The 20,942-nt window shown below is 37.6% G+C and overlaps 1 protein-coding gene across 8 annotated transcripts in view; it reads left to right on the top strand.

The window, feature by feature from the left end:
- Positions 1–20,942, top strand: part of MARCHF1 (membrane associated ring-CH-type finger 1) — a 160,207-nt gene that overhangs the window by 16,980 nt on the left and 122,285 nt on the right. For 2 of the 8 annotated variants that reach the window (XM_058192340.1, XM_058192339.1), the window contains exon 2: positions 19,122–19,210. The exons of 4 other annotated variants lie outside the window; for them this stretch is intronic. The gene's annotated coding sequence lies outside the window, so the exon portion shown is untranslated. Of the gene's footprint in view, positions 1–19,121; positions 19,221–20,942 lie in introns of all 8 variants that reach the window. 2 more of the 8 variants (XM_058192338.1, XM_058192336.1) reach the window with 1 other exon arrangement.

Genomic DNA, 20,942 nt, shown 5'->3' with positions numbered 1-20,942 from the left:
GATGCTGTCTGTCTATCTGTCTGTCTATCTGGTAGTGATGCTGTCTAGCCCACATTTTTCTAGTTTTCCAAGAAGTAGGTTGTGGTCTACTTTGCCGAATGCCTTGCTGAAAGTCTAAGCATTTGATGTCCATAGCATTTCACTGGTCGACTAATTTAGTTACTCAAAGAATGAAATAAGATAGGTTTGGCATGATTTGGCATGATTTTAACAAACCCATGCTGGATACTAGTTATAATTGTATTTGTTTCTAGATGTTCATAGGTCTGTTTTTTGATTATTTTTCCCAGTCTCTTTCCAGGTATTGATGGTAGGCTGATTGGTTTGTAGTATCCTGAGTCTGTTTTTTTCTTTTCTTTTGAAGATGGGAATCACATCAGCTCTTTTCCAGTGTTCTGGTAGTTCTCCAGTGTTCCAAGATTTTTTAAAGATATGATACAATGGTTCTGAGATAACATCTGCCAACTCCTTCAGAACTCTGGGATGTAATCCATCAGGTCCCAGTGATTTATATTCATCAAGATCAGACAAGTGTTTTCTAACCATTTTCTTGTTTAAGTTTTATTTCTAGGCTGTCTTTTACAGTTACATGTTGGGTGGATTGGGCTATAGTTTCTTTTTGCGTAAAGACTGATGCAGAGAATGAGTTAAGCAGCTCTGCTTTCTCTCTACTGCCTGTTACTTTCTTACCATCTTGTCTTTTTAGTGGACTGTTTCCTTGACTGTTTCCTTGTTATTTATATGTTGAAAGAAAGATTTTTGAAAATTATCTTTAACTTTTGTTGCAAGTCTTTGTTCATTCTGAGCCTTTGCTTTCCTGACTCCATCTTTGTAGATTCAGGCTATCTGCTGATATTCTGCCTTAGTTATATGTCCCCAGTGGTGAAATTCAATTTTTTTTTACTATCGGTTCTGTGGGTATGGCTTGGTGGGCATGGCAGGGAAAGAATATTGCATAATCTCCATTCCCATTCCATTCCAGGGGAAGGATACTGCAAAATCCCCATTCCCACCCTACTCTGGGGTCAGACAGAGGTGGCATGTGCCGGTTCTCTGAACTACTCAAAATTTCCGCTACTGGTTCTCCGAACTACTCAAAATTTCTGTTACCTGTTCTCCAGAACCTGCTGAATTTCACCGCAGTATGTCCCTCTTTCCATTTGTTATACTTACACTTTTGTCTTTCATTTTATCAGAAAGATATTTGTGCAGTTATCCTGGCTTCTTCTTGGATTTCTTGTTTTTCTTTTTCAGTAAGAACTGAAAAAGAAAACTTGTAGACTGTTTAGAAAACTTGCAGGTACTTGTTCTGCCTCTCTCCCCTCCCATTTTAGCCTTTTCTCCTGCAGGGCACAGCTGAGTTGCCAATAAAGGCTTAACTTTTAAACAGGAGTAGAAGGAAACAGGTAATACATGTTTTGGAAGCTCTGCAGCCACCAGCAAACATAGTGAAGCAGATGAATAAAATAATGTATTTTTTTCTTCAAAGGGAAACAACAGCCAAAATCCAAGAAAAAAAAATCATGTTTGCTTTCTCCAGTTTACCCAACATGTTGGCCTTCCAAAAGATCCTTGAAACATAACTTGTCAACTAGCTTGGGGATTCCATTGTTAAGTGGAGCCTGTAAGATGGTTGCATGAGAGTGAATGGAATGCACTCTGTATGTTTTCCTACTTTTTAAAATTCATTTCTGTGAATTTAAATTGGTTGCTGAATGGCTTTTATATATTCTTGATTATAGTATGAATGCCACTTAGTAACTTTGTATGATTGGTGGTTATACAAATGTGATTGATTAAATACATAATATCTTTTGGCATTGAATTTGACCTCTGGCTAGCCCTGTAGATTTCTACATTGTTAATATTACGTATAAAAAATTAATTGCAAAAAAGTAATTGTAATAGGTAGTACATGAAAAAATATTTTGAGTGGATAACTTGGGAGCCGATGCTATTGCAGAGTCAATCAGGATTGGGCAGCTCAGCTAAATATGTCCATCCAGATTGGACTGAGTCAGAAAGCTGGAAAGCAAGAGGAAGAGGAGCAGCTCAACAGCTTGCAGACTCAGTCCTAGTTCAGACAACAGAGTTAACCCATTCCTGACTGCTGGCCCCATGCTCAGAGAGAAAAAATATAGTTACTGACTTAAATTTATCCTTCCTTGTTCTCCAGAACTTTTGAGTTGCTGATGCTGAATTCTGGCAGCAAGCAGCTTAGAAATGACCCTGCAGTTTCCTGCTTTTCATTTTTGTTCGGGCAAAAGGTCAAAACCACATGTGTAAACTTATCTTTAGTTACAAAAGATAAGAGAATATGTGTAGCTCAGGGTGGAGTTTGGAATTCTCAAAGCTTGGTTGCTCAGTTATTGCACACCAAAAATAATCAATTAAATACAAATTTCAGCTAAAAGAATGCAAATGACCAGCTGTCTGCAAGGAGTATAACTCCTTCAATTCCCCACTATCCAGTCAGAGCTGAAGAAGCTTCTTGGATGAGAGTCCAAATCTCAACCAGCAAATGCTCTGTCTTACACCTTGGAAAAAAGAATCTAAACACTAAATACAAACTCGATGGACATTACCTTACAGATGACCCCTACCCTGTTAAAGATCTTGGAGTTTTCATATCCAATGATCTAAGTGCCAAAGCCCACTGCAACTACATTGCAAAAAAGGCTTTAAGAGTTGTAAACCTAATCTTAACGTAGCTTCTTCTCCAGAAACACTACATTACTAACCAGAACTTATAAAACATTTGCTAGACCAATTCTTGAATATAGCTCGCCTGTCTGGAACCCATACCACATTTCTGACATCAATACAATTGAATGTGTCCAGAAATATTTTACAAGAAGAGTTCTCCACTCCTCTCAATACAACAAAATACCTTATGCCACCTGACTTGAAATCCTGGGTTTAGAAAACTTAGAACTTCGCCGCCTTCGACAGGACCTGTGTTTAACTCATAGAATCATCTATTGCAATGTCCTTCCTGTTGAAGACTACTTCAGCTTCAATTGCAACAATACAAGAGCAAACAATAGATTTAAACTTAATGTTAACCGCTTCAATCTTGATTGCAGAAAATATGGCTTCTGTAACAGAGTTGTTAATGCTTGGAACACACTACCTGACTCTGTGGTCTCTTCTCAAAATCCCCAAAGCTTTAACCAAAAACTGTCTACTATTGACCTCACCCCATTCCTAAGAGGTCTGTAAGGGGCGTGCATAAGAGCACAAACGTGCCTACCGTTCCTGTCCTATTGTTTCCTTTCATTATATTCAATTAATATAGTTATTACATACTTATGCTTATATATATGCTTATATGTTATATAGTTATTTTCATGCTTATGCTTATATATACTGTTGTGACAAAATAAATAAATAAATAAATAAATAAATAAATAAATAAATAAATAAATAAATAAATAGAAGCGAAATGTCTTCAAAGAAAAGCAAGAAAGTCCAGTTGCTTCTTGAAGCACCTTTGGGACAACCATGGCTTGTGTGACTGAGAGTCTCCATAGACTTTAGGCGAAGAGTTTTTAAAAAGCTTATCCTCCAATTGGCAAAAGGCAAATCAGACTTTGCATTTGGACAATGTTTGATGTATTCTATAGGATGAACATGGGTCATGCAGGATGACAGCAAGTACTGCTAGTTGTGCATGCCCCCTACAATTCTCCCAAAAGGTTTCCATTGCATACCACAATGACACAGATTTTGTGATGGCATAAATTGCTGTGGAATGTCAAATACACTTCAGTGGTCTCTCTTTAATTGAGCTTTAAATCTTGGAAACCAACATCAGCAGGCTTGAACGAGTTACTTGGCTTCCTTTCTGTTGGAGCAATAGTTTTTCTAAGACAAAATGAAGTTTAGATTTATTTCTGCTTTAATTATAAGGAAGCAAAATAATTCTGTGCATTTGAGTTGAGAGGAAAAATATATAACATAAATCTGTCTCTAATTTTAGAAGGTTATTTTTAATACTAGCATCTTCATCACAGCTTGGGGATTGAGCAGAGCTGTTACCTCTCCCTCTTCAACCAAACTAATATGTAAATATATTTTTCAGGATGCTTGGGAACCAGGTTATCCTTAAAAAGGAAGAGCTGTTATAATTGGTTTTCAGTAACCTATTTACTGGAAATTAGATTACATGTAATTATCCCAGGGTGAAGTAACTCTTTATCCCCATTAATATACTTATCTAATACACATTTTAATACCATCTCTCAGTAACGTACTTGTGCATTCATTAAAATATAGGAGCACCTGTTATTGCTTTTGCATTTTGGTAGCTAAACTGACCTGAAGGCATGTGGCTTACTGTAGTAAGAAGAATGAAATTCATGTCACTTTGTGTCAGCAGAATGAAATATGGGATGGAGTATGGATGCAATAAATCATATGCCAGCAGCCATAACCTAAATAAAAGACAACATAAAATTTGCGTAGCAGTGAAGAAGAAATCAAGCATCTGTGTAGAGGGTAGAAGAGGGTAGAAGAGATAAGAATCCTATAACTACTTATAACTTCATAACATTCTTCCTGTGGTTTTTGGTACATTTCACATAAGGCTTTTTCTGAAAATGTTGGCAGGTCTCATCAGAAAGTGGTTTATTCCACAGAAGACTCTAAGATACAACTCACTTAAAGTGGACTGTATGTTAACAAATAAGAGTGAATCCATATACACAAAGAAATTTTTGAAAAATTTAGATGGATGCTTACATATTTGAAAAGATATTTAAATGTGTTTGTGTGTATGTATGTATTTTATGTATATACATATGAAAATTTCCTGCTTAGCCTATACTATAGAAATATAGATGTTAACAAACTATTCCTTTCTCAAAATACCATCTTTTCAGCTCATTTTCTTCTAGCTGGGAATGGTGAAGCTCTATTTCCAGGTACAAATTGTGTTCCTGAATAATACAATCAGTAGGGCATTATTTTGCTATATGTTTGATTTTATTGAATGATTTTTGAATATACATGAAAGCACACATGTATTTGTATATGTATGCAGTATGTATACAGTACGTTTGTATATTTTGTATGGCGTTGTGTGTGAATGTGGGATGAGTAGGAGACCTTTTTTACTGGTTTCACTGGATGATACATAATTAAAATTGAAAGCTGAAGTGTCTTCCTAGGTTTTTCCTTGTTGTATGTGGCATCTACCTAATTCAGAGATTGAACACATTAAAATGCAAACCTTAATATTTCTATACTGAAATTGTGCCTGGTACCAACAGTACCAACCATTTATATTAGAAATAAATTCATGAAGTGAAATAGGATTTATTCAGTGTAATTGCATTTACACTGGGAGTTGAAGACTTGTGGCAAACATTTTGCTCTTTGGCAGAAAATTTTAAAAAATATTTGATTTATACAATAGTGTCATCCTCAGGTTGGAGATAAAATTAAATTCAGAAATAATGTTGAACAATTTGAACTACAGACTACAGAATGATTAAATTGCTTGTATTATGATTACTAATTCACATATTTTTTTAAATTCCCACACTTGATTTTTCCCCTTTGTATGATCTGTCTACTTTTGTTTTCACTATGTTCTTCAAATTCAGGGAGAGTAGTTTATAGCAGCTTTCTTATTCTCTTATATTTTCATTTCATGATTCTTTGATAAGGCATATTCATGTTTAATGCTCTTTATATAGAGTTTTCTGCCATTTTTCTAAGTATGTGGTAAAAAATACACTCATTTTCATCATTAGTTTTATTCTTTATTCTAAGAAGTAAACAATTTGTACTGGAAGTGGTAGAGCATTTGTAGAGATTCTTTAAAGTTGACTTACTTAGATGTTGGTCTTTTCTGTTGCATAATTTTTTAATTTATTTAAATTTATTAGATTTTTTGCATGTAGAAAACTTCTGTATGCATAAAGGCTAGATGAATAACAACAGCAATAACAATTTCAATTCTGTGGAAAAATCTACAAAACTGTTTTATAAGTTACACAAAGTTTATAAAAATTAAATGTAAAATCATTCATGTTAACTACTGAATACTTTATTGATTTTTAAATATTTAAAAATCTAAGGAAAAATATGCTTTGTGTTTAACTAATCTTCAGGGATAAGGTTTTTTAAGCAACTAATTCTTATATACATTACTTAAAAATAATTATTGCTCTCAAAACGATTTTCTGTGCTTCTGAAATATTTTGCATAAATATCAATTTTAGAATTGATATTTAGAAGCTAAGGGTACTTTTATTAATTGGAAATCGTTTCTCATTAATTTAGTGTGCTTATGATGTAAACTTTATTCTATGAAAAATGAACAATACTTTCCAAATACCAAAGTGCTGTTTCCAACTGTGTTGTCATAGGGTGAACATAATGTTTAAATGCTGTATATTTGCTATAATCTTTAATCTTAACACTATATTTTGATACTCCTTTTTTTCTGGAAGAAGGAGAAAATTCATTAATTTTTATATCACATCACCACTTCAATAATGTACCATTAAAAAAAGAGCCTTTCTTAATGAGATAGGCCAGCTTTTTCCATAACACCAGCCTAATTATTCTGTTTTGATATATATGCATTCAGTATAATGATGTCACTGAAACATGTAATTATCTGGCTTGGAGCACAATTTTTTTTAGCTTGTAAGATTGGAAACAATTGAATTCAACATTTTTCTCAAAGTTGCTAACATAGCTTGAAAGGCAAAATGAAATTTAGTACATACAGAGATAGGGAAGATGTATGTGGGTGCTTTTTATATTTATTTTTAGTACAATTTCTATACCCAAGTAGTCCCAAAGGAAAGTTTTCAAGGGATTAGTGGACAAGCTCTATAAGATTCAGCAAGCCCTATCTAGATAATTTTCTAAGCCAAAGAATAAATATGTAATGGTTTACATGACGGACATCGCAGATTCTGTTTATATGCTACATTTTGGCTTATGGTGAGAGAAAAGATTTCCTCATAAATCTGTTGTCATAAGTGCAAATCCTAGCATTCAGTGACCTATTTTCAGAATAAGCTAAGGGAATTCAACTGCACCAAAGAACAAACGGCCTTCACATAGAAAAAACTTGCTATTTTTCTCAATATTTTTTAAAAAGAAAAATGATGTTTTTGCACAAGACCCAAGGGGAACTATATTCAAACCATTTAATTATGAAGCTAATTAGATTATATGGGCCAACGACATCCCCTCTATCTAGAATCGTTTACATTATAAAAAGAATCCCTAAGATCCACCAGAAAACAATATAATAAAAAAATCAGTTATCATTTTTAAAAATAATGACTTTGTTTCACACCACTTTCCAAATTTATGCTTTGTTGGTAGCAAAAATAAATATTCATTGGGGTATACATTAAATGGGGGGAAAAAAGGCTCATCCCAGAATAATATACTTTAGAACAGGGGTCTCCAACCTTGGTCCCTTTAAGACTTGTGGACTTCAACTCCCAGAGTCCCTCAGCCAGCAAAGCTGGCTGAGGAACTCTGGGAGTTGAAGTCCACAAGTCTTAAAAGGACCAAGGTTGGAGACCCCTGCTTTAGAACAATTAATCAGTGGAACAACTTTCCTCCAGAAGCTCAAATACTGGAAGTTTTTAAGAAGGCATTGGACTACCATTTGTCTGAAATGGTGTAGGGCAGTGATTCCCAAAGTGTGAGCCGCGGCTCCCCAGGGAGCCGCGCTATCGTCATGGGGGCGCCGCGGAATATCTGCGCCCGCTGGGTCTGGCGCTGATGCGCCATTTCTGGGGCGTCTGGTGCGCATGCGCAGTTGCAGGTCGGATTTCCGGGGGAGCCGCGGGCGAAAAAGATTGGGAACCTCTGGTGTAGGGCCCTGATGGCGAACCTATGGCATACGTGCCACAGGTGGCACGCAGAGCCATATTGGTGGGCACGTGAGCTCAGCTCCAGCACGCATGTGCGCACCAGCCAGCTGATTTCTGGCTTTCTGGGCACACTGGAAATAGGGAAACAAACTGTTCCTGGCCTCCGGAGGGCCTGAGAGGGTGGTGAAGGCCTGTTTTTCGCTCTCCCCAGGCTCCTAGAAAGGCTCTGGAGCCTGAGGAGAGCAAAAAAAAATGGGCCTTCCGGTTCCACCAGAAGTCAGCAAACGGGCCATTTCTGGCCTCCATGGGGGTGGAGAAGGCAGTTTTTGCCCTCCCCAGGCTCCTAGAAAGCCTCTGGAGCCTGGGGAGGGCGGAAAAAAGCGCTACTGGGCCCACAGTGCCATTGTGTGCCAAAGCAGGGGGAGCGCGGGTGGGGCAGGGCTCATAGAATTATGGGTGTGGGCACACACGCGCATGACCTCTCCGCGCTCCCCCCACTTTTGGCACGCAATGGCAAAAAGGTTAGCCATCACTGGTGTAGGGTTTCTTGCCTGAGCAGGGGCTTAGATTAGAAGACCTCTAAGGTCCCTTCCAACTCTGTTATTCTATTCTATGTGATATATTTGATCCAGCCAATATAGAGCATGCAGTTTCATTTATTTTTATTTTTGAGCTACCAAAGGACATAAAGATCATCAACAAAGAAGCAAACCAACAGCATTTTCACACACAATCAGATTCTGTTGACACTGCAGCTGCTGGTGCCACACTGTGCCTGTCAGATTGCCCTTCAGTTTGACCCACTACCCATGATCATGAAACCATGTTGGCTAAGCTTCTGTGCTTATTAGTGGTACGGATGTCTAAAGTGAATGCAATTTAAATCGAGCACCCTGCTACTAGCAGCAAGCATTTGTTCCCCGAGTACCTTATAGTTAGATTGTTGTCTGCTTGATAAGAATGCTAGAAATATGGTAGCAGTAACATCTGAAAAGACCCGAAGTGTGAAGGGGTAAAACCAGCACCGTTCTATTGCAATGAAAACCCACCCTATTTGTAAATGTGACATTGCACACATGCTTAAAGAGATGGACTCTGCAGAATGGCTTTGTAAGCTTTTTTGTAAGCTATACTTATGAGCTATTTTGCAACCTTGCATCCTTCGCCATGAAGAAGGATTGGTTGTGCAAAGCCATCATCTGCATCACAGGTGACTTCAAGCCTCCACCGACAACTAGCCGTTGAAAGCTGCTTTATGCACATGAAAGTAGATCTACATGGTTTGAAGTGATTGTATGTTATACTACCTCCAGGCTTGCAGGGTGTTTTGATTCGTGAAAATAAGCAGTCTGCTGGAATCTTTGGCTTACCGCTACCATCACCAGCTATGATGGCCTTGGGTTCATAAAGGATCACTGTTCCTGATCTCAGTACCTTGGTGGTTAATGGAAGGAACTAGGTTGACTCAGCAAAGAGTTCAAAAGTCCCTTCTGCAGCATTGTGCCTTTATTTAGTCTCATCATAATGCCAGCTGATTGCACAACTCTGACTGCAGCTCCTATGTCATCTTTTCTACTTCCATGACCAGTTTCATAAGCAGACAATTAGATATGAACATGAGTTTAAAAAGCAGCACAAGTATCTACAGTGAATCCAGCCCAGTCATAGCAATTCCCTGCCTTTATTTCTACGCCTCTCATCAACAGTTGCCAGATGGTCAGTCCTCCATTGCTATACTCCAGCCCCTAAGTAATTCTGCCAAGCAAGATAAGCATTAGCTGCATATCCTGAAGCTAATTTCTCTTAAAACATGTTTTATTCTGAGCGTGGAACACTCAAAATCGTTCTTACTTGAAACATTTGGCACATCTCTGTTATTTGGCACATTTATTTTATATGTATACCACCTTTCTTCCTTCATGTCATAGATAAAATTTTGAACCAGCTCTTTATTTGGAATTAGATCAGACGCTACACCAGTTAAATTCAGTAAATCAATCTTATTTTATATGCTCCAAACTTGTCTTACAGCCAGATATTAAACTGGTTAATATCTGTCTTCCTATTGTTCATATTTTAAAATTACTTAATCATTTGTCAGATCTGGTCAAATCTCTGGTCAAATGTAGAGATGTGACTGCTGCTTACAATAGAAGACAGACATGTACTGACAAGACCTAGAGAAATTTCCTAAGAATAGCTATAATCGTTATTGGATTATTATTATTATTTTTTTGAGATCCCATTATAATTTCAAAAGCCAATTGCCATATTTTAGAAAGCTGAAATACATTTTGTTCTTTCAGTCCTTTGGAGCTCGGCTAATTAAAATTTTAAGAATAATTTTAGAATAATTCAGCTACTCGATGTTTTGCATATGATGTATAAGCTAATTTTAATGATTGACTTATACTTTTATAACGATTTCTGAACAATAGTTCTTTTATTATGTAGCAGCACAAGAAAATCAAAATCTTTATTTCAATCATGGACCAGCATAAAATACAAGAAAAAGTTATACCCATTTCAATTCAGGTAATCCCCGGGTTAAGAGTGTTCCCTTTAGTGAAAGTTAGAAGTTATGTGATAAGAGTCCTGTAGCATTTACAAACAAGTGCCAAAATTATGAATTTCATCAACTGCTTTGATGAATATTGCATCATCATAACAGTTGTTTGCTCTTACGAACGACCGCAGAGGTTCTGCAACATTTGCCTCGCCTATTCCCCCGCTCCCGGCCGGATCTTCACAGGCACTTCGCCTGTGGATACTCACTTACATTGCCAAGATCTCCTCTCTGTCGTGTTTCTTTGCCTGCTTCGTTGCTTCAGACTTTCGGTGCATTCGCAAAGAACAGAGGCCTAAAGTACTGTGAGATCATGTGAAATCAGTAATGTGAGAGCTCGTGTGATCTCGCATTTTAGGCCTCTATTCTCTGTGAATCGAGGCCTGGACATTTGCAAACAGAAGGAAGGCTTCAGGCCTCCAGGCCTTCCCTCTGTTTGCTGTTTGCTAGCTGAAGCCTGGAGGGAGATTGCGTTCCAGTAGGCTTTGGCAGCCATTTGCAAAAAGCGTTTGTTGGCACTAGCGGAGCTTGCGAGGGGTGGACGCCTCCCTCTGAAGCTCTGTCCCTACGGCTTTTTGAAAGGGGCTGCCGAAGCCTACAAGGACGCAATCCTCAAGTGCTTTGTGCTAAATCCTTCTCCAGAAGGAAGAAAAACCAGAACGAGTAATTAAAATAACTTCCGTTTATTGCTAACAGCGAGCGATCAACATAACACGATCTGCTTTCTAACTGAACTCAACTCGGGAACTGTTTCCCCAGACGGAACTGTCTCAACGTGAGTGTAGCTGTCAAAAGCATAAACCAATAGAAGCTCTCCCGGCTTCCCGCTCTTTCTGTTGCCGGCGTTTCTGCTGCTCGGATTGGTTGACAGTCACCCTAGCTGCGGCCAGTCGTGAAGGAGAGGACACAACACTTTGCTGCTGAAAAAGGAGGCCCAGAAATCCGCATGTGACCCTCTGGGCCTCCTTTCTCACCAGAGATTTGCTTGAAGAGGCCTCTGGCAACAAAAAAGGAGGCTGGGATGCCTGTGTGCGGCCTTCCAGGTTTCCTTTCTCACCGGATTTATTTATTTATTTATTTATTTATTTATTTATTTATTTATTTATTTATTTATTTATTTATTTATTTATTTATTTATTTATTCACACTTTTATACCGCCCTATCTCCCTAGGGACTCAGGGCGGTTTACAGCCATATAAAACGTAAATATATACAGAATAAAACATTAATTTAAAAAACTTACTACAAAGGCCGAATATTTAAAATAGAGATATAAATAAAAAACCCCATTAAAACCAGATTTAAAACCGGAGATCTGCTTGTCGAGGCCTCTGGTGACGAAAAAGGCCCAGATTCCTGACTGCGCCCTTCCAGGCCTTCTTTTTCATTGCCGGAGGCCTTGTCAAGCGGATCTCTGGCAAGAAAGGCCCAGAAGGCCGTACGCAGGCCTCCTGGCCTCCTTTTTCGTTGCCGGAGGCCTCATCAAACAAATGTCTGGTGAGATATTGAAACATTAACATAGCTCTATAAAATTCTTAATATTATTACTAATACTATGACTGAAGACAGGTACTATGGAGGCCACAAAAAGGACATAAAAACAGATAAAGATAAAAATTAAAGAGGAATTCTCAGTAAATCTCTTAATGATCTGTTCGTTAATTTTAATTGCTGGCAGGCAAAATCTAACGATAATAAATAGTTCCTTGTCTGAGAGGATAAAATCAACAAAAAACCCTTTCATTATGACCTATAATATGTGTCAATAAAGGAAGGACAAAAGTTTATTTAATGACATTGGTAAAGAGGGAAAGTGTAAAAGCTTATGCATGATGGTCAATAGCATTCATGTTACATTAACATGTTTTTTTTACAAATGAGGACTTGGGTAAATTTCTCCTTAAGACTTTCAGACATAAAACGTCAAGTCTTCCTCTGAGAAAGTCTGTTTGCTGTGCAGCCAAGATTGAAGTAATCAAGTATCTTCCCAGTTCCCAGCTGAACAAGTTGTGAAAACTCTCAACATAGATTGAAATATGACTGACCTCATTCTGCAATTCTGCTTCAAAGACACTATCTTTAATTATTCTTTTGGCTGAGTGCTTTCCAAAAGGATCAATTGTTCAAACAGTAACTTTCGCCAAAATTGCACGTTGCCATGAAGATTTAAATTGGTGCCCCAAATCTTTCAGTATAGATAGAAAACAGTAGCATTTGAAATCATAGGTAAATGTTAATAGCCATGCTCTCAAGCTTCATTTTTGTTTCACTTCTTTACTTCTGAATATCACATTGGATACACATCTAGGCACTTGTAAAAACTTCACAAAAACTTTTTTATGGGTTCAAGTGATTTATAGTGAAGGATTTATTCAAATGAGTGTCATATAACAGTTTGGCCAAAGATTTTTCTGTAAAAGGTTTTGTGTTGCTTGTATGCATTCCCTACCATTTGTCTGAAAATAATTAATAAAACTTGCTGTACTCTTTTTGTCCTTGTGAAGTAACATGATCAATGTGCATCTTCTAGACCAGGGGTCTCCAATCTTGGCAACTTGAAGACTTGTGGACTTCAATTCCCAGAATTCCTCAGCCAGCAAAACAAAGCTGGCTGAGGAATTCTGGGTGTTGGAGTCCACAAGTCTTCAAGTTGCCAAGGTTGGAGACTCCTGTTCTAGACCAGAGGTGGGTTTCAGCAGGTTCTGGCCAGTTCTGGAGAACCGGTAGCAGAAATTTTGAGTAGTTCAGAGAACCGGTAGTAAAAATTCTGACTGGATCTGCCTTCATCTATTCTTTGCCTCCCAATTCCCAGCTGATCGGGAGGAGATGATGATTTTTGCAGTAACCCTCCCCTGGAGTGGGGTGGGAATGGAGATTTTACAGTATCCTTCCCCTGCCACGCCCACCAAGCCATGTCACACCCACCAAGCCACACCCACAAAATCGGTAGTAAAAAAATTTGAAACCCACCACTGTTCTAGACACCTGTAAATTGGAGCCATATGCCCAATACCTAAAATCTTTACTCTGTTTTCCTTTCCTTCAAGGATTCATTTGAATATTTTGCATTGGTATGTAAGTAAACCACCAGTGAAGTTTTCCAATCCTTAATTACCGGTAGGTTTTCTTTGTAGAAATGACTGAAAGCAGTGAGTGTTCATCTTACCTGGCTGGATTGAGGCAGACTAATTTAAAAAGGCAAGAAAAAAAACTAAGGAAGTCGATAGGCCTCTATAGTTTTCCTGACATCATTAAATCATTACCTTGCTTTCTCTTCAAAATGAAGGCATGCCTAACTGAAATTTAATACATGTTGTATCAAATCATGAGTCTTTCAAATCATTACCCATATCTTTTGCTGAGCCTTTCATTTGTATTAAGGAAAGTAAGAGACTGTTTGTATATTTATAAAATTAAAAGGTAAAGGATCCCTGTGGATTTTACCCTACTAGTTGTTGCTGTCTATAGGAACTGGTGCTCATCTCCATTTCAAGGCAATTGAACTAATACTGTCTGAAGATATTTCCAGTCATGTGGCCAGCATGACATAATGGAGTGCTGCTACCTTCCTACCGAAACGGTACCTATTTACCTACTCGCATTTGCATGCTTTCAAACTTCTAGGTTGGCAGTAGCGGATGGCAGTTCACCCCATGTGGAGCTCAGATCTTGAACCTGGGCTACTGTCTAGAGAGAGAGAGAGGGAGGGGGAGAAAAATGTGTGTGTGTGTGTGTGTACTCTCAGTCTCTCGGTTTCTAGCCTGATGCTTTAACCAGGACACCAAACCAACTCTCTTTTAAGGCAAATATTTAAGATTTTTAATTTTTTGTCTTATTTTTTGTTAACCTATCACCAATTGACAGTTAGATATTGGAAGGCAAGTTATTCTAATTAAATAGTTGGGCCCATTCTGAATTCCATTCCTGCCCTCATCATTCTTTTATTAGTCCAGCTACAACAAAAATAAAGTGATATCTTTTGTCCAAAAAATAGAACAGATGTTGACTTTGCTACTGATGACAATCATATTTCATACTAGAGAAGGTTTACCTAAACATATTTTGGTTCAGAACGTAACATTTAAAGATTAGATAGGATAATTCTTCATCACAAAGTCACTGGCAATTTTGTGTGGTGACAACATGTAAAGATTGCCATTGTACTAAGACTGTATTGTTAAGTACAAATCATCTTAATATTTTTTGTACACATTTCACAAATGCAATACTATTTAAAATTCTTAAATTCCTGTATTTTGTATAATATATGGTATCTATTTTTTTTTAGTGGAATTTGGAATACCAATATCTTCTATTTTAACAAATATTCAATCTTTCTATTTTTTTACTTAGAATAGGTTAAGAGTTTATATCAGCTACTTGGATAAAGATTTGTCATATTTACCTAATTCATTAAATAATTCAAATAATTGTTGCTTGAAAGGAAAAAGGAAAGTGTTTGTTCAATTTAGTTTTACACTGACACAGTTGATGTGGGGCAAAATGATCATATAGCAGAGATCAGTCTCCTGAAATCTTTTCACTACAGTATAAAGAGGAATTATTTACCATATACCGATAGTTCTCAACTTACACCCTTCATTTAGTGACCGTTTGAACTTTTTTCAAATTGACCACCATTGCAGCATCCCCATGGTCTTGTGATCAAAATTCAGGCACTTGGCAACTAGATCATATTTATGACGGTTGTAGTGTCCTCTTGTCATGTGATCACATTTTAGGACCTTCTGACAAGCAAAATCAATGGGGAAGCAAGATTCATTTAACAACCATGTTGCTAATTTAACAGCTGTAGCAAAAAAGATAAAAAAACGGGACAAAACTCAACTTTCTCACTTAGCAATGGAAAGTTTGGGCTCAGTTGTAGTCGTAACTACAAGACCACCTATGTTGTGGGAAGGAATTACTATTTATCAAGTTATCCATGCTCTCTGTCTACATAAAAAGTGTACATGTGTACATCTACACTAGAGCATAAATTTCATAAGCAAAAAACTGCTAATTCTTTCTACGTTCCATATGTTGTTATGATCAGAATTGAAGCAATTTATTGCCTGACAAAAGCATACATTAATGGATTTTTAAAATGTATAATAACGTAATAATAACACAATCCATATAGTTTAACCCTAAATTTACTAGTATCCCCCCAAAAAATTGCTCCTTTTTTCCAAATGGAGACTTTCAAATCTTACCCACTTACCATGTGCCATTTTGTTTTTTTCTAGATACGAACATGTTTAATTCTGGATTTGGATCACTATGACATTAGTTTTGGACTAGACTAATGGACAAAAATACACTTTTGAATATTAAATTTAAACATCTTGGTTTCCTTCATGATGATAGTAACGTAAAGAACTGTTTTTTTTCTAGGGCAATATCATTAGCTTTATGCTGTGTTGATTTCCATTGTTTTGATGGAGAATATTTTCCAAGGTTAATGCACAATGTTGTAATATGTATAACACTATAATAAATATTTCAAATGCTGACATTTACAATAAATGCTAACACGTCCTTGTCAGTATTTGTGAATATCCTAAACAAAAGAACAATGAATATGATTATAGATGAAAATGCCAGCATTCTCTAGTGTTATGTCCAGAAATGTTGAATACTAATGGAATACTGGAATTCATTATACTTCATTCTGGTTTGCTGTTTTAACATCTTGTGTTCCACATTTCAGTATCAAAAACTTCAAAATAGACTTCTAACAGTTTAGAAAGTTAACAAATTTGTGTTAATTCAGTTAATCGAACAGTTTAAAATAATGGCAACAAAAATATAAACTTCAGCAAAAATAAGAAAAATAAGCCAAGTGTCCTGCAATAACTGGAATGCAAAGACTAAGGAAGAGATAAAGACAGTCAGAACTCAAATAATACTATTAAGTAGCATTGTTAAGTAGCAAGAGTAGCGATATAAGGAAGTTCCACAAGATTTCCCAATGTGTTAAGTTTCTGAAAGCATAGATGCATAGAGCAATGCTACCAATAAGGAATATTCATTTATTAACATAAACTAATCTTGGGAATGATAGGCAGGAAGGCAGGCAGACAGAAAATGAAGAGATTGGAAAAGTTTTCATTGAGTATATCCAATTCCTGCTGACTCCTATTGATCATAATTCCAGAGGCAGATGTTGGTGCCTGTGGGAGATTTTAGAATAATTTGTAGGATGTGCTTAAAATACTAAAACATACAGTTCAGAGAAATATTACCCTTCTTCATCCTCCCAGCAGCATTTCTACATGTGGATAAGTCAAATGCCTTGCTCTGTTATACACATTTCTAAAAATCTTTACTTGGCTGGTGTTATAAATATCTAAGTAATAAGACTGAATAGTGTCAAGTAGAGAAACATACTTAGGAGATAATGAATTGAGGCCAGGCAGGCATGGGCTGTTGAGGGGAGTGAAGTCAGCACTGTTGGCTCTGCAGAGCAAGCATTTACTACATGGAGAGAAGCTTATGGGCAGCCAAGGACTATTTCATTGAACTCCAACCCAGAACTTGGAGAATGGGGCTTATATAAGTAATCATGGCTTTGGAAAGTGAGCTAGATGGGAGAAAGTCTCAAAAGTCATTCTGGTGTCCTTTGTATTTTGCTAGCCTGATTCCCATGTGGCAGAGCAAGAAGAGAATTCATATTTCCAAATCTTTTAAGATATATAAAATATATGCTAAAAGATGATAAGTAAAGCAAAAAAATATGTGCTGTAATGATATGTTTTAATGTCTATGTTTATAGAAAGGTCCTTGGAAAAATGCTGTACTGAATGTTCCTATATATTGGTATACTTCTATCATGGGTGGTGATACAGGCTCTACTACTGAGTAATGTGGGAATGGAAAATAATAAATATTGAGAAATACTATTATAAGTAATGGGTAATCTAAAGAACATATGATCTTTTGCATAGTGGCAAAATAGAGAAAGAACCTCTTTGGCGATACTGTGTTACTCTACATCTCTACATCTCTTTGATAGTGCAGGATCGGTTTACAAATCTACTATGGTGGTCAAATGCAAATTGCAAGTAGATTTCTTTTTGAAAGATATGTTAGAGTTGAACTCGATTTCACTGAGGGCCACATCAGGGTTGTGTTTGACCTCAGGGGGCCAGGGTGGGCGTGGCCAGCGTTGGCATGGCCAGTTCGACGTAACACTTGTCGGGGGTGCTGGTGGTGATCCGAGCACTCTATCAGCGAAAACGGACTCTCGAGCTCCATTTTTGGCTGCAACGGCATCCTGCAACCCTTTCCCAGTGAAAACAGAGTTCTGGAAGCCTCATGTGGCCCTGGCGAGATTTGTTTTCACTGGCAGAGGCACAGCGGGCCAGTCCTTTGCTGTTTCCAGGGCAGCCCCACAGGCAAGATCTAAGCACCCTGCAGGCCGGATCTGGTCCCCGGGCCTTGAGTTTGACACCCCTGTGTTAGAGAGAATGTAATTTTACATAATCTTATATATCCATATATCTAGCTAGGTGGCCTAATGTTCAAGTTACTTTCAACTCCTGGTGATGATAAGAGTAACAAAAGAGCTTAAGTATAAAAGCTGAATTTTCACTATTTTATTTTAAATTGAACTTTAATTACAGGGGAAAATAATAAAATTAGAATATAGTTTAAGACATCTGATCTCCTTTTAAAACACATAATGATGAAAACACTGACTATACTTGAACAAGATTCTCTCATACCCCAGAAAAGCATATTCATTTTCCTGCCTACTGCTAATAAAAGTATTCATTCTTTTTCCTTTCATTTGCTATGAATACATTGAGAAATGTTAAGAGCTGAGAAAAGCAGAAATGACATTAGTCTGAAAAGACTTCAATTTTTATGACTACAATTTTTAATACTGTTGAAATAAGTGTTAGAATATGAACATTATTTTGATAGTGTTGTATTTTAAACATATGTGCACACATGTCTTCTGAAATTGAGAAGAGAATACTGAAAAACCTTTAAAATTAGAAACATAATCTTAGTAAAATTTTTAGTAATCTTAAAATGGCAAATGCAACTGTTCCCTAGTTTCTTACAGTATAATATATACTGTAATTGTCCCACTATTGAGTTAACTAAAATTCAGTTTCTTTGGAAAAAAGTTAATAGACTATTTCAGCTCTATAATCTTATTTGCAGATTTATACAGGTTAACTATAAAACAAGTTATCATATTCTGCTTTTTATCAGATTTCTAGAAAAGCCAATGCTGCCATAGGATTTTCTGTCACGTTTTCAAATGCAGCTTTAGCACAGGCCTCTTTCCAGTTATTTTCCCAAGACAACAAAGGTCATTTCTCTCCATTTTGATTCATTGCAGTGTCCATATGAGTAGAATGCCATTAGGTATCAACTTCTCTTTGTCAAACCATGAATATATACAGTATTTTGTCAATGAATATATTACTCATTCAAGTTCTCTAAATGTTATTTGGTAGTGAGCCAGTGAAATTGTTCCAATCCAATATTCCTAGCTGAAAGTAAACTTATTGAACTGTATAGGTATTATTTAATAGTAAATATATGTAACATTCCCTTTTTACAGTTGGGGAATCCCTTAATTCAGAGTAGAATTGGGGCAGCTGGATGGAGCTGAGCATTTACTGGCTGGATGCCCTTCCTGACATTGTGTAATTTGCAGCATTTTTTCTTTGTGTCCTAGGAGAAAAACATCTACCTAGAATTGAACTCTCAACCTTTTGAGTAGGAGGTGAACGACTTGATCACTAGGCCACCATGATGCTCAAAATAGTAAATATATGTAGGAATGAATTTATTAATTTAATTTAATTTAATTTAATTTAATTTAATTTAATTTAATTTATGTAGCCTCCCCTTTCACCAAAATGACTCTGGGTAACTAACAACGAGATAAAAGAATATAAAAAACACAGATATAAAATGTATTATATAAAATATTAGTAAATGTCATAAAAATCAAAGTTACAAAGCCTCAGTGATGAGAGAGATAAAAAAGGCTATCTCAACAATAGACCTACACAGCAAGTCTCTTAATGACCTGGGAGCTACCAGGCTGGATAACTGTTCTGGAGGCCCTTCAAGAATATCATTGGAGGAATGGATCTAATATAATTTTAGGGAAAAGGATGTTCCATAAGCCTGATACTATGGCAGAGAAGGCATGCTCCCGGAACCCATCAAATGTTAATCCCTAGCTAGTGGAACTCGCAAAATGCTATCTCTGCCAGATCTGATGGAGTAGGCCGAGGAGAAAACACCGAACCCTATGGCACCCCACATAGATGGGACTTGTCGTGTCCCACTCCTCCGCTGACGACCGGGTCAGGGAAATCCGAATCAGGCATGCCTCTGCAGCTCTGCCAAAGTCCTAGCAAAGTTCTCAAGGCAGGCAGGAGACCAGAAAGTGACTTCAGCAAGATATATTAGACTTTGCCTGACTCAGAGAATGCCAGAAAGCAGATCCTTTATATAGGCCATGGGGTGTGGCTCCATGACTCAGCACTTATCCAGGCCTGCCCCTCCCTTCCTTCTGTCGCCACCGCCTATCAATTCTTCTGAAGCGAGGGTCACTCCAGTCTGCAGCTGTTGGCAATTGACCTTCCTCAGGCTCACATGCTGTGGGGGAGGGGGAGGGGTCTAGTTGCTCCGTTTGCCTGGGCATGGAGCCAGAGCTGGGGGCTGGAGGTACTTCTTCCTCCTCAGCCTGTCTGGGCATGGAGCCAGAGCTGGGGGCTGGAGGTATACTAGGACATTCCTCAGCGTTCGGAAGCAGATAAGAAGGCCCCGGCTGCGGTGAAAGCGGGCGAGACACAACAGGACTGAAGGGAAGACTTCTCTTTCTCAACCATCACCAAAGGGATGGGGTGAAAAGGAGGTGAACTAGAACAACACTGTGCCACCCAGGGATGAAATGTAAAATTTATTACTACCAGTTCTGTGGGCGTGGCTTGGTGGGGGGGTGTAATGTGACTTGGTGGGCATAGCCAACTTTTTTTTTTTTACTTTTAAAAGCTACAACCTCTTTGGCCGAAGAAGTTGTAAAAAAATGCTTTTAAAAGCCTGTGGTGATCAGGCAACTCAGCTGGGATTGCCAGAGGAGCCTTTTAAAAGCATTTTTACAGCGTCTTCAGCCGAAGAGGTTGTAGAAAAAATGCTTTGAAAAGGTTCTGACAATCCCAGCTGAGCCACGCAATCATCAGAGGCTTTTTTTTTTACTTTTAAAAGCATTTTTTTCGACCGAAGAAAAAATGCTTTTAAAAGTAAAAAAAACCCTCTGATGATCGCGTGGCATGCGGGGGGGAAGGGGAGCAGGGATTTTTACTACCGGTTCTCCGAACCACCCATTGCCATCGCTCGCATTGACAGGATCGGGCGATCTGGTCCAAACCGGGAGCATTTCACCCCTGGTGCCACCCATCCTTAAGCCTCTTAGCAGATTCAGAAGGATACCATGTTTGATGGTATTGAAAGCTGCCTAGAGGTCAAGTAGGGCGTAATGTAT

This window comes from Ahaetulla prasina, chromosome 8 (genome assembly GCF_028640845.1).
Source record: "Ahaetulla prasina isolate Xishuangbanna chromosome 8, ASM2864084v1, whole genome shotgun sequence".
NCBI lineage: Eukaryota > Metazoa > Chordata > Lepidosauria > Squamata > Colubridae > Ahaetulla > Ahaetulla prasina.
Note: the sequence above shows the minus strand (reverse complement) of the source record. Positions and strands in the feature narration are given on the sequence as shown.